Below are 13,790 nucleotides of genomic sequence, written 5' to 3' on the forward strand. Positions count from 1 at the left end.
GGAGGCCGTTCTAACAGGACTGTTGATGGACTGCAAATGGGGGGAGAGGAAGAAAGGCATCACGGATGAGTCCTAGCTTTTTGGTTTGAGCAACCAGGTGGATGGTAGCCCCATGTATTGAGACAGGGAAGCCTAAGGCAGGAGCAGATATTTGGAGGAAAATGAAGAGTATGGCTGTGGACATGGTAAGTGAAAAAAATACTTCACCTGGAATTTAAACAGTCTTGCGGGTGAACAGAACACAGGATCAAATGAAGGCGGAGGAGTTCCCAGTGGAAGGAATGTGATTTGAAGGAGCAGGTGTATGGTGAGTAGAGCAGTAGAGGCACACCTTCCAGGCTTGGAGTCAGGGAGGGGAGAGCAGCAGCTGTGGCGAGCAGCGTGGTGGGGAAGAGGCTGAGAGGGTAGGTCAAAGGCCTTTGAGTGCTATTGCAAGTTGGCTTAACCGTCTGTGAGCTCTGGAGAGTCAGTGAATCCGTCTGAGGCTTAGCGGGGTCTGAGCAGACTTGTGGTTAGGAAGCTTGGTCCAGTGACCCTGAATGTAGATTTAAAAAAAACGACTGGAGGCAGGGAGAGTGCTTATGAGGATACTGTGGTTAAGTGATGGTAGAGCCCGAGAACGAGGACCTGAAATAGAGCAGTGGCTGGGGGAATAGCAGAGAGGGTGTCGATTTAAGGAAGATGACAGTGACAGTTGGACTGGGCACTTTGGATGATGGATGTAGAGGGTGGAGGTTGGGCTTTCATAGAGTGGGAGCAGTGAAAGGTAACTCCAGGTCATTTATGATTTGCTGGTTCCTTCTGTATGTTGCAAATGACTTTTTTGGGGGGCGGGGTTCATTACTGCTCTGTGTAAATGGGAACTTCAAAATATTTTTTTTTGCGTGTGAGCCTAAAGAATTTTTATGAAATGAGCAAATTAGCCTAATAAGAAAACATACTTTAAATGACCATGAATAACCTTTTCAAAGTTGAAGATTGAATGAAATATCTTAAAGCCTGAGCTCCATTTGATATGACTCACCAGAATCCCAGCTTCTAATTCGGCTGTAGGAAGACTGAGGATTGTGGCAGGATGGCAGTGCTCGGAGAGGGGCCACAGCAGCTCTTGCCCCCTCAGCCCTCACGGGTCAGGTGAGCAGAGGCTTTGGGATGCAGGATGAAGGAAGGTCAAGATATTCTAGGGATCAGGAGTGAGAAATGGGGGAAATAGGGAGCCTGATGCTGGAATAGCAATGATTCCTCCCTAACCCTTCTGGGCCCTGTTCTGGCTCACAGTCCCCTTATTTTCTTGCCTCCTTGGTCCCTGCTGGCTTCTCCTCTCACTGCAGCCATCTGTTGCTTCCATTGGCCTTCCTCACCCTATTGATTTACTGCAAATAGAATTAGCTTCACAGCGAATGCTTTTTGCTTTTGGCCTTGTGATAGTTTCTAGTTAGAAGGCAAATGGGGTCAATCTTTTATGCTGCCTGCCCCTCCCCTCCCCACTTCTCTCTTTGCCCTTATAAAGGAAGGAAAGGCTTGCACATAGATCCTGATCATTGTACCACACAGCACAATGGATTGAAGTGAACTCTAGCAGGAGATGAAAGCAGCACTCGGATATAAAGTTTTTCATAGGCTCTGTGATGCAATGGAGGGCTTCCAAGTGAAGAGCCCAGTGGGACCAAGAAGAGGGACTAATACATAGGAAATAGCATCTACTCTTATTCTTAGTCTATTTTATATCATTCTCCTTTCTAATTGTACTTGTTTCTGCTAATGAAACATTTATTCAATATAGCCCCAAATGAAGCTCTAAAATTTACAGACTTATTTTCAATATAAAATACAACAGATGTACAAAAAAAGTCCACAGACTATAATTGTATAGGTTTATGAATAATTAGAAAGCAAACATCTGTGTAACCCAGAACATTGCCAGACTGTCCACAGCCTTCCACAGTCCCTTCCTGATCACAGCTCTTCCCGCTCCCACAAGTAACCACTCTTCTTCTTTTTATGATAATAGTTTCCTTGCTTTAAAAAATAATCTCATCACTCTTTAAGTAATGTCATTTGGTTTTGCTTATTTTTGAATCCTGGACCTGGAGTCAGGCTGTACATGTTTTGTTTCTTCTTTGCTCTACTTTGGGTTGGTAAGATGCATTTATTTTGTTGTGTCCAGAATAGCTTGTTCCATTTCACTGCCATATAGTATCTCATTGAATGAAAATATGACAGGTTTATTCACTTCTTAGGGTTGTTAATGGTTTGGAGAGTACAAATGATGCAGTTGTGAATATTCTTATGCTTATGTTCCAATGCATGCTAGCATGAGTTTCCCTATTGGCCTGGAAGAGGAATTGTTTTTTTGTTGTGAAACGCACAGTTGCATTGAAATAGAACTATTTACCCACACATGTAGCTCAAGAAATATCAAATATTTGGAAACTGGTTTCCTTTGGAAAATTTCAAGTTGTGCTCAGACATTTCAGTTTGGCTAATAATGAGAAAATTCCTTTATAGAAATTGTTTCATGGAAAAAAGAGTTCTTTTCAAAATATCTTCACAAGAATGTTGGTGACATGTATGTAATGGACTTAACTTTTGATAAAACCTTTTTTTTAGGTAATTAGATTTCAAACTTGTTCATTATTCCATTTCAATCTCCAAATTAAATGTCAGCATGAAAAGAATTTTTCTTGGATAACTCATGACACTAATAATTTGAGTATATAATTGAGTAGTGTATTTTCTAGAAATAGTTTTCACTTTTGGAAGCAAAAGGCAAGTGTTGTAAATTAAAAAAATAAAAATCTAGATAAAGCCACATGATATAAAATATATAATTGATTGATGTTAATTAGCTTTCCAGATCATCTACATTTCTTTTTCTGTGTTAACATATTCTTTTTCAAGCATGTTCAGAAACCACCTGGAAATCTTGATATAACTTGCTTAGCTATAGGGACCCTTGGATTCTTAGTTATTAGAAAAAAAAAGAAAAAAGAAAATTGGGAAGAACAAAGAACCAAGTAGCCAGCTTGAGAAAAGGGTTACCACTTCACAGGAGTGGCTATGCAATTATATAGACATATATTTCTCTGATACATATATGTATAAATACATAATATATAAATATATATAATACGTACATAATATATACGTATATATTTATGCACTCATATGAGTGCATATATAGTATATATCAATATATGAATATATATATATATTTATGGAATGATACTATGGTTAATTCAAAACAAATTGGATATGTTAAAGAACTATTAATCCATAAAAAAGGAAAATTAAAGTGTGTTAAGAAGTAGTTTTAATGAGCACCTGAGCTATTAACATTTACAGCAAACTTGATACATACACTAATCAAATGGTAGATTCCTAATGTTTTGTGGTGGTGATCAACTGATTAAGGAAATATTAGAGTTTTAGAATGAGCGGAGACATTAGCAACCATATGGTCTAATTTTCTTATCCTAAAGATGAAACAGTGATTTGCCTAAAACCAGAAAGGCATTTATTATTAGAGTTGAGACTAAATTTGTTTACTTCTTCATTTCTCTGTTCAATACAAATTTATTGAGAACCTATTATGGGTGAGAAATTGTTCTACGTACTGGAGACACAGTGGTGAACAAACAGAGTTCTTCTCTCGTGGGGTTTATATTCCAAAGTAGGAGATTGGCGATAAACAAGGAGCTATGTAATAAAATGACAGGCATTGGCAAGTGGCGAGAAAAAAAGTAAAGCAAGGGAAGGAAACAGAAGTGATAGGGAATGCTGTTTTGGGTAGGATGGTCAAGAAAAGTCTCAGTGAGGACATGACTTTCGAGCAAAACCTGAATGAAATGCAGGGATATCCCTGTGGATAGTCTTGAGGAAGAATGTTGTAGGAAAAGAGAACAGAAAGTGCAAATGCTTCGTGTGTTCCCAGAGCAGCAAGGCAGTGGGTGTGGCTAAAGCAGGTAAGCAAGGGGAGCCTTGAGGTGGGAGACAGGCTTGGAGGCTGTGGTAAGTATGGCTGATCCTTCAACAACACAGGTTTGAACTCCGTGAGTCCACTTATACGCAGATTTTTTTCAATAAATACATACAGTACTGTAAATATAGTTTCTCTTCCTTATGATTTTCTTAATAACATTCTTTTCTCTAGCTTACTTTATTGTAAGAATCTAGTATATAATACATATAACGTACAAAATATGTGTTAATTTTCTGTTTATGTTATTGATAAGGCTTCTGGTCAACAGTAGGCTATTAGTAAAGTTTTTGGGGAGTCAGAAGTTATATGCGGATTTTTGACTGCTCAGGAGGTTGGCACCCCTAACCCTGTGTTGTTTAAGGGTCACCTGTACTTTGGGAATTATTCTAAGTGTTTGGGGAAGATATTGGAGAGTTTTGAACAGGGAACTAACACAAGACTCCAGTTTTGAAAGGGACACCCTGGCTGCTGTAAAATAGGCTGCCGAGAGACAAAAATGGAAGAGGCCTGATGGTGAGGAGGTCACTGCAGCTTTATGGTGAGAGACCAGGAAGATAGGGAATTTGGAGTAAGGAGTAAGATAGTGACAGCTTGATGATTTGATATGTTTTAAAGGCAGAGCAACAAGATCTGCAGTAGTATTGGATGTGGGATGTAAGGGAAATCCAGGCTCCTCACCAGTTTTGCCTGTCCCCTGTCACATGACTAAACTGTACTAGAATGCTTTTCCAGGATTTAATTTTGCTCTTTTTTCTGAAGGATGTTCAAGTCAAGATTTAAGACTGTTTTCTGGGCAAACGATCCTTTTTCATCTGTGGTGGTGGAAAGTTTGTTTATAGCACACCTGCCCAGGTGTCACTGACTTGGTATCAGATTTCCATAAATGTCTGCACCTGGCTCAATTTTGGTTTACATCTGGAAACTTCGTAATGTTCTACTTTAATCTCTGCATTGACCTGAAAATTGCTTACTGTTTTTGAGGTTAGATTTGCTTCAAGATTGATGGTGCATTAGTATGACTACTGTAGCTCTGTGTATTGGCACCAAAGAAATTATCCTGGAAAAAAAAAAGAGAATCTATTAGGTTGTGCCTGCTTGCAGCAGATAGGAGTTTGCATACAGAACAGTCCCAATAATGCAGAGTTCCAATTGTGCCAGCTCATTAATGGACTAGAGAATGACGCTATTGGAGAGCAGTCTCCCTAGCTGTGGTGCAGTGACACTGAGTCTTGACTCTGAATTGATGCCAAAGGCAGAGCCATTGGATTTCGTGAATACTGATGGGTGTCTGTTTTTCCCCCTTTTAAAGTAAAAGGAACACAGGTTAAATCAGCTAATAAAATATTCCTTTTCACGTAGTTTGTTAATGCGAGATATTGTGCAGGCTTATCATCACAACTTTCAGTGTTATTGTTGTTCTTTTCCTTGAGGGAAAAATATACCACTGAATACACATTCCAGATGGCTGTTTTTAAAATGGGGCTCCAGAGGCAAAATGAAGAGGAGCATTTTACTTGTTTAGTTTCTGTGACTCTCACCCACTGCCGAGTTACCAGGAGGAGGAATGTGCAGAGTGGGTATGTTTTAACAAAGTTGCATTTTCAATGGGTTACACAGGTTGACTATTTCCCACGAAGCAGACATACCATATTTTTAGGCAGAGTCTGTAAGGGTGACAATAACTTTTATTTTGTAAGGAAATATGAGTAGAAATGGATCACTTAATTCCCCTGGAACCTAACCACCTGTAACATGCCAAGTGAGGTCTGAGAGTGTATAGTTTGGAGCACTAAATAGCACCTTATCTGCACAGATGCATTTGAATGTTTACAGATGTTTCCACTTGAGCCAGTATCAAGGTCTTGTTTTAGTTCCTTATTAGATATGTGGGAATTACGCTTCAGTCTATTGGATAGACTTCAAATACTTAGGTCAGAGAGTGCTTATGGGAAACATATGAAATCTTGAAAAGTTTGGGAGTTATGGCCCTTTAAAGTGGCCCTCTCTATTGCATCTGATAGTTGGTTACTTTCCTTCTTCAAACCCCACCCCTTTGGCTTCCATAACACCAAACATTCCTGGTTCTCTTTTGCAGGCTTCTCCCTCCATTTGACATTGATGTTCTCTAGGGTTTCATCCTTAGCCCATTCCTTTAATCCCACCACATGTTCGTCCTGGATAGTCTCCCTCATAATCTTGGCTTTAACCTACCTGTAGACAGATGACTGTCAAACTGTCACCTCCAGCCCAAACCTCTCCTTTGAGCGTTTGCCCTGCACGTGCAAGTCTATGCAGTGATTCCTTCCCGGGTATGCCACAGGTCCCACAAACTCTACAGCTTCTCAGCCGGGTGCTGCATTTTGCCCCACAGCCTGGTATTCTGTCCGCGTGCTGTCTTGGTTGGTGGCCCCACCATCTATCCCTCAGTCACTGACAGCCTTTGCCTTACAACAGCAGATCAATACCAACTTATAAATATGTGTTATAACAAAGTTTCTTTAAAAAAATTTTTTTTTATCAAAGTAACTCACGCCCGTGGTTAAAAAGTCAAATAGTGTGCAATGGCTTACAATAAAAAAAAAAAAAAGAGAGAGAGACAATGGTTTCCTTGCCTCAACCCTTCCCACCTCCATTCCTTCTTTCCAAAAGGAACTACTTTTAACCCCTGTAACTGCTTTTTCTGGTAGGTATTGTGAAGTACTACATTTAAACTGTTATTTCCTCATTTGTCACTCTGGACAGACAGTGTCTTCTGGTTTCCTGCCACACTCCCCATCTCTCCTCCTGCCCTTTATGCAGCATAGTTGTATCACAACCTTTAGTTCCTCTATTTAAGTAATTTAAGTAATATAGTTCTATTTTATATCATGCTTCATCACCTTTAGATGGGATCACTTGGTCCCTGACTTACAGGGTGAGTGAGGGTCTTAGCAACTCCATCATTTCCTTTAGCTTCTCTCTCCCCCCTTCCCCATCTCCTTCTGTCATGTGCACTGACTTTCCAGTTATCAAAACTGGTACTGTTTATTTGATAAATTGATAAATTGATTTTCTCTCAGAGCTTTGAGATACTGTTTCCTTTTGGTATCCAGTGTTGCCAATAAGTCTGATATCAGTCCAACTGCCCGTGATCTATGCTTTCCATTTGGAAAACTTTAGGATATTCTCTTTCACTCTGGGGTTCTGAAATTTCTCCATATTATGTTCAAGGGTGTGTGTGTGTGTGTGTGTGTGTGTGTGTGTGTGTGTGTTTATTTCATTCATTTTCCAATTTTCCCATACTAATTTTCTCCCACTTTCTCCGTACACTTTTTCTAGGATTCCTATTAGATGATACATGGTTGGACAAACTGGAAATGATCTTTAGATGCCTATATTTTCTTATTTTGTTTTATTCTGGAAGGTTTTCTCTGCTTTATCTTCCAAACTTTTATTGATTTAAAAAATTTGTGTATTTGTTTCTTCATGTATTCAATCAATTGATTGGTTTTTGTCTGTAGCATCCTGTACTTATTTTATGAATAGAATATTTTCTTAGCTCTCTGAGAATAATAACTACATTTTAAAACTTCTTTTAAAGGCACGGAGATTTGCCATAGACCCTCTGTTCCCACACATGCATAGCTTCTCCCATTATCTACATCCCTCACCAGAGTGGTAATTATGAACCTACATTGACACATCATAATCACTCAAAGTCCATAGTTTATATTAGGAGTCACTCTTGGTGTTGTACGTTCTATGTACATGTAATGACATGTATCCAAATTTATGGTATCACACAGAGTATTTTCACTGCCCTAAAAATCCTCTGTGCTCTACCTTTTTTCATCCCTTAGCATCTGTTTCCCCCTCAACCCCCACAACCACTAATCTTTTAATTGTCTCCATAGTTTTTCCTTTTCTAGAATGTCTTACAGTTGGATTCATATTACAGTATATAGTTTTTTCAGATTGGCTTCTTTCACTTAATAATATGCATTCAAGTTTCCTCCATGTCTTTTCATGTCTTGATAGCTCATTTCTTTTTAGTACTAATAATATTCCACTGTCTGGACCTACCACAGTTATTTATTTACCTACTGAGGACATCTTGGTTGCTTCCAAGTTTTGGCAGTTATGAATAAAACATCTATAAACATCCATGTGCAGGTTTTTGTGTAGACGTAAGTTTTCAACTCCTTTGGGCAAATACCAGAGAGTACAATTGCTGGATTGTATGGTAAGAGTATGTTTAGTTTTATAAGAAACCACCAACTGTCTTCCAAAGTGGCTGTACCATTTTGCATTTCCAGTGAATAAGAAGTCTTGTTGCTCCACATCCTTGCCAGCAATTGGTGTTGTCAGTGTTTGGGATTTTGGCCATTCCAATAGGGTAGGTGTGTAGTAATAGCTCATTGTTGTTTTATTTTGCATTTCCCTGATGACATGTGATGTAGAGCGTCTTTTCACATGCTTATTTGCCATTTGTAATATCTTCTTTGGTGAGGTGTCTGTTAAGGTCTTTTTCCAATTTTTAATATATTTTTGTTGTTATTGTTTTCTTGCTGAGTTTTAAGAGTTCTTTGTGTATTTTGGATAACAGTCCTTTCTGAGATGTGTCTTTTGTAAATATTTTTTCTCAGTCTGTGGCTTATCTTACTCTCTTGACATTGTCTTTAGCAGAGGAGAAATGTTTACTTTTAATGAAGCCCAGCTTATGACTTATTTCTTTTTATGGATTGTGCCGTTGGTATTGTATCTAAAAAGTCAGTCACCAAACCCAAGTTCATCTAGGTCTTCTCCTATGCTATCTTCTAGCAGCTTTATAGTTTTGCTTTTTACATTTAGGTCTGTGATACATTTTGAGTTAATTTTTGTGAAAGGTGTGTCTAGATTTATTTATTTTTTTAAATGATGGATGTCCAGTTGTTTCAGCACCACTTGTTAAAAAGACTGTCTTTGCTCCAGTGTATTGCCTGTGATTGTTTGTCAAAGATCAATTAACTGTTTTATGTGGGTCAATTTCTGGGCTCTCTAGCCTGTGTCATTGATGTATTTGTTTATTCATTCACCAATACCACACTGTCTGCATTACTATAGGTTTATTGTAAGTCTTGAAGTCAAGTAGTGTCAGTCTTCTAACTTGTTCTTCCATATCACGTTGGTTATTCTGGGTCTTTTGCCTTCATCTATAAACTTTAGAATTAGTTTGTTGATGTCCATAAAATAAGTCACTGGGATTTTGACTGGGGTCGCATTAAGTCTATAGATAAAGTTGGGAAGGATTAACATCTTGACAATATTGAATCTTTATCCATGAACATGGAACATCTCTCCATTTATCTAGTTCTTTTATGATTTTGTTCATTAGAGTTTTGTAGTTTTCCTCACATAGATCTTTTACATATTTTGTTAGATTTATATCTAAATATGTCATGTTTTGAGGCACTAATTGTAAATGGTGTGTTTTTGGTTTCAAATTTCATATGTTCATTGCTTGTATATAAGAAAGTGATTTACTTTTGTATATTAACCTTGTATCCTGGGACCTTGCTGTAATGGCTTATAAGTTCTAGGCATCTCAGTAAAATTTTCATTCACTCAGATAAGAAGGATGTACACTGACATCTACCAATTCTGCAGTGAATTTGGTATTGCATGATTCTGTTTTGGATTCCTTCTCAGTAGGTTTTTTGTTTGTTTGTTATAAAAAGCATGCAAGCTCATCTGGAAGGATATACCCCAAATTGTTAACAGTATTTGTGAGTATGGGAGAAGGAGCCAAAGAACCTAATGTATGTAATGCTATATTTGTTTATCTTAACTATTTATATTTTTGAAATATAAGCTGGTAAAGAGAAGTACATAAAAACTTAAATATACAGCTGAAAGAATTACTTAACGTGAACAGCTATGTAACCACTGTCTGGATTAAGAAACAAGATGCCACCAGTCCCTGCAGAAGCATCACCATGTCCTTTTCCAGTCTCTCCCACCCCCAAGGAACCGCTCTCACCCCATAGTAACCACCAGATTTGTAAAATTATTAGTTCCTTGGATTTCTTTATAGTTTTACTTCCTAATGCATTTCCAATGACTTTTTTGAAAATAAGTAGAATCACAATAAAGACTCATTTAAATGGAGTCATTGTGTCCGGCTTCTTTTACTTAGCCTCATTTTTGTGAGATTTATTCCCATGGTTACATGTAGCTGCAGGTCATTTATTTTCATTGCTGCAAAATATTCCATTATATGAATATATGATAATTTATTTAGCTAGTCTATTACTCATGGACATTTGAGTTGTTTCCACTTTTACACTTTTAAATAATGCTTTTAGGGATATTCTTATGCAGCTATTGTTCCAAGACATGGAAGGCTCTATCCTGATAAATGTGTACTCATGGTTCTTCTAAGTATATATTGAGGAATGGAATTGCTGGTCATAGAGCATGAGAATCCTCAGTTTTACTAGATACTGCCGGACAGTTTTCTAAAGGGATTATACCAATTTATGCAACATATTGTTAGGTTAAAACTTGCTATTCTACTATTTGGCGGTAAGAAAAGATGAAATTGGACCATTTGTAACAACATGGATGGATCTTGAGATTATAATGCTAAGTGAAATAAGACAGAAAAAGCAGAGAACCATATGATTTCACTGATATGTGGTATATAAACCAAAAACAGCAAAAGAACAAGACAAACAAATGAGAAACAAAAACTCATAGACACAGAAAATAGATTAGTGGTTACCAGAGGGTAAGGGAGGAGGGGGTAGGAGATGAGGGTAAAGGGGATCAAATATATGGTGATGGAAGGAGAACTGACTCTGGGTGGTGAACACACACTGTGATTTATAGAGGATGTAATACAGAATTGTACACCTGAAATCTATGTAACTTTACTAACAGTTGTCACCCCAATAAACTTTAAAGAAAACAACTTGCTATTCTGGTGTGCATAGAATGGCATCTTATTGTAGTTTTTCTTTACATTTTACTGATGACTAATGAAGTTGAACTCATTTTTACATGTCAGTTGGACATTTGGATTTCTTCTTCACTATAGAGCTATCTTTTTTCATTTGTAGGAGTTTTTAAAAAATGTGTTTTGGATTTAAATTATCTGTCAATTGTATGTGTTACAAACATTATTTTCCACTCTGTCATTTGCCTTTTTACTTCCTTTAGGGTATCTCTTAATGAATAGATTTTTTTATTTTATTGTGGTCCAATTGATCAATATTTGTGGTTAGTGCTTTTTCTGTCTTATTTAGGAAATCTTTTCCTAATCAGAGGTCATGAAGGTATTAATTTGCACCTTTTTCCCCCCCTAAAAGCTTTGTCTATCACATTTAGGTTCTTCAGCCAGCCTGGAATAGATCCTTATGTGTGGTATGAGGTCAGGTTCAAATCTTTGTACTACAGACAAATAGACACAAACCTATGTTTCTTTAACAACAACATAAAAATCAAGCATGTGATGGAGGCAGGGCTTCATGTGGCCGAGCCTCTGCCATGTCCTTGTGATGTGGCTTCCATCTGTCCTAAGGACGTCCTCCTGTGCCTCTGTCCCTCCCCATGGCTTCCTTATTAGCCACCATTCTGCTCTTAGTATATTCTCAAAGGTAAATGGAAAGGAAAAATACTTTACCTTCTGATGTTATAAACATTTTGCTTAGCTATAGTTTGACTTTACTTTCATGAGTTGTTTTATACCAGGAAACTATTACTTTTTTAAAGTGCAACTTATTGCAAAGCAAAATCTAAAACTGGAGTGATGCTATTTTTTGTCTCAGTGTTGAAGTGCTACCCACCTTTTGAATGTAGTCATGCTTTTAATGTATAGAAAGTCAATCTTTAATTTTGCTAAAAAGTTACTAGAACTTGCAAGTGTGAATCTTGAACTTGTTTTAGAAACAATCTTTCTTATTCCAAGAAGAATGCTTCTATTAGGAAAAAAAAGGAAACTTGGAAGAGCAGTGATTATTTTCTGCATACAGGTCTATTGGAAAGAAAAGAAACATACAGCTGGAAGAAATTTAAATGTCATTTAGTGTAGGATTTTACCTCTATGAAGTAGACCATTCTCACTTTTAATATAATTCCAGAAAAGAAAATTCCACACTCTTTCCTGGTAATATTTAATATACTTCACTGTCAGTGAATTATCCTTATGCTATGTCTTAAGTCCACTTTCTTATTCTGTTTCAAATGGAAACAGAGAAATTGGGCCAACCATCTGTGTCTATAATAATTCTTCAACTACTTGATGGTCATTGCTAAATCCGTCAGCCTTCTCTTTGTGGTATAACCCAATATGTTTGTTTAGCTCTTTCTCTTAAGCCAGTTTCCAAATAACCTATTTACTGTTTTTTATCTCATCTAAATTCTTCCCATGTCATCTGTAAATTATGATTTATAGACTCAAAAATTGAACATAACACTTTTGCCAAGGTATGACCAAATGCTGGTTAACCAATAGGGATGATGCTCTGTTTTAGAGAGTTGTCTACCCAAGACTTCTAACTTGAATTTTTTTCATGATAAAAAGACTTTTGAACTTATGGCTGTGACCGTTTGAATGTAACTGTTTATCTCTGCTTCCTAAGACAACCAAAATGATAGGTAACAAATAAAAAAGGTATAAACCCACATAGACAAAGAAAATAGTAGATGAGGCTTGGTGGATAAAGGATGTCAACAAATTTTGGAAGGTAGAAAGCAAGTGGATAAATGGGACTTGGATTAGCAGAAGGTGGAAAATTGAAAGCCAAGTGTCCACAGAGTGGGAAGCCAACTAGAAGAGATGGATTTGTTGTCAAGACATGGAAGGCTCTGCACTTGGAACCACAAGCTGTGCTAGAAGACAGATATGAAGGGTGAAGTCAAAAATTGGTGATGGGTGGAAAGCCTGAATGAGGGGTAATTAGACCCCTTCCTAGCTCCAGTGGCTGGACAGATAGCCCTGGTAGTTATATTTTTTAGAGAAATTAAACCAGAGTAGCTCTGGACGTGGAAACAAGAAACAGATGAGAGTATGGGTAAGACAACTTAGAGAAAATAGGAATATTACATAAAAATCTGCATGTGGAAAAGTGCTGTCTTCCTTCTGGGCACCCAGAACTCTGACAACCAGGCTTATAGTATTTCTTATCCCTGGATTAGAAGATTAGAAGATTCTTCATCTAATGAAACTGACCAGTTGAGGAGAAAAGACATTTGGAGTTCTCCCATACAATGGCTGGGTTCCTACACAATCATACCACATAGGTTCAGCTTCTTAGGTCTCACAGTGGACAGACAAGAATTACCGCGTATTTGTGGGTCATGAAGGAATGGAACCAAAACAAATAAACAGTCAGGAAAGGAGGCTCAGAGGAAAAAGAGGGAAAAGCAGGGAGAAAAAATCTTCAAAAATCATAATAGATGTTCTTTGAGAGATTAGAGAAGATATTGCATTCATGAAAGAGCTTGGAAATAAAAATATAATAGCAGAAATTAAAAATTCAGTGGAGAGTTGGAATATTGATGACACTTCCCAGGAAATAGAACGAAAGGCAGAGACAGCAAACTCGAGAGAAAAGAGGAAATAAGAGGCTTCTTTTAGGAAGTCTAAAATCTGATTAATAAGAGTTTCAGAAAAAAAAATTGGGGGGGAGAAAATTGTAGAAGAATGATACGAATTTCCCCAAATTGAAGGACATAAATTTTCATAGTGAAAGGGTACATTGAGTGCCCAGCACAACGAATGAGAAAAGGACCGATTCCAAGACACATTTGATAAAGTCTGTGAATAAAATAATTTTTTTCCTAAAAG

At 37.4% G+C, this 13,790-nt stretch overlaps 1 protein-coding gene across 10 annotated transcripts in view; it reads left to right on the forward strand.

The window, feature by feature from the left end:
- Positions 1-13,790, forward strand: part of CSGALNACT1 (chondroitin sulfate N-acetylgalactosaminyltransferase 1) — a 299,127-nt gene that overhangs the window by 172,269 nt on the left and 113,068 nt on the right. The gene's annotated exons all lie outside the window — the stretch shown is intronic.

Source organism: Rhinolophus sinicus, chromosome 16 (genome assembly GCF_057876585.1).
Source record: "Rhinolophus sinicus isolate RSI-liver-muscle chromosome 16, RSI-T2T, whole genome shotgun sequence".
NCBI classification, from domain to species: domain Eukaryota; kingdom Metazoa; phylum Chordata; class Mammalia; order Chiroptera; family Rhinolophidae; genus Rhinolophus; species Rhinolophus sinicus.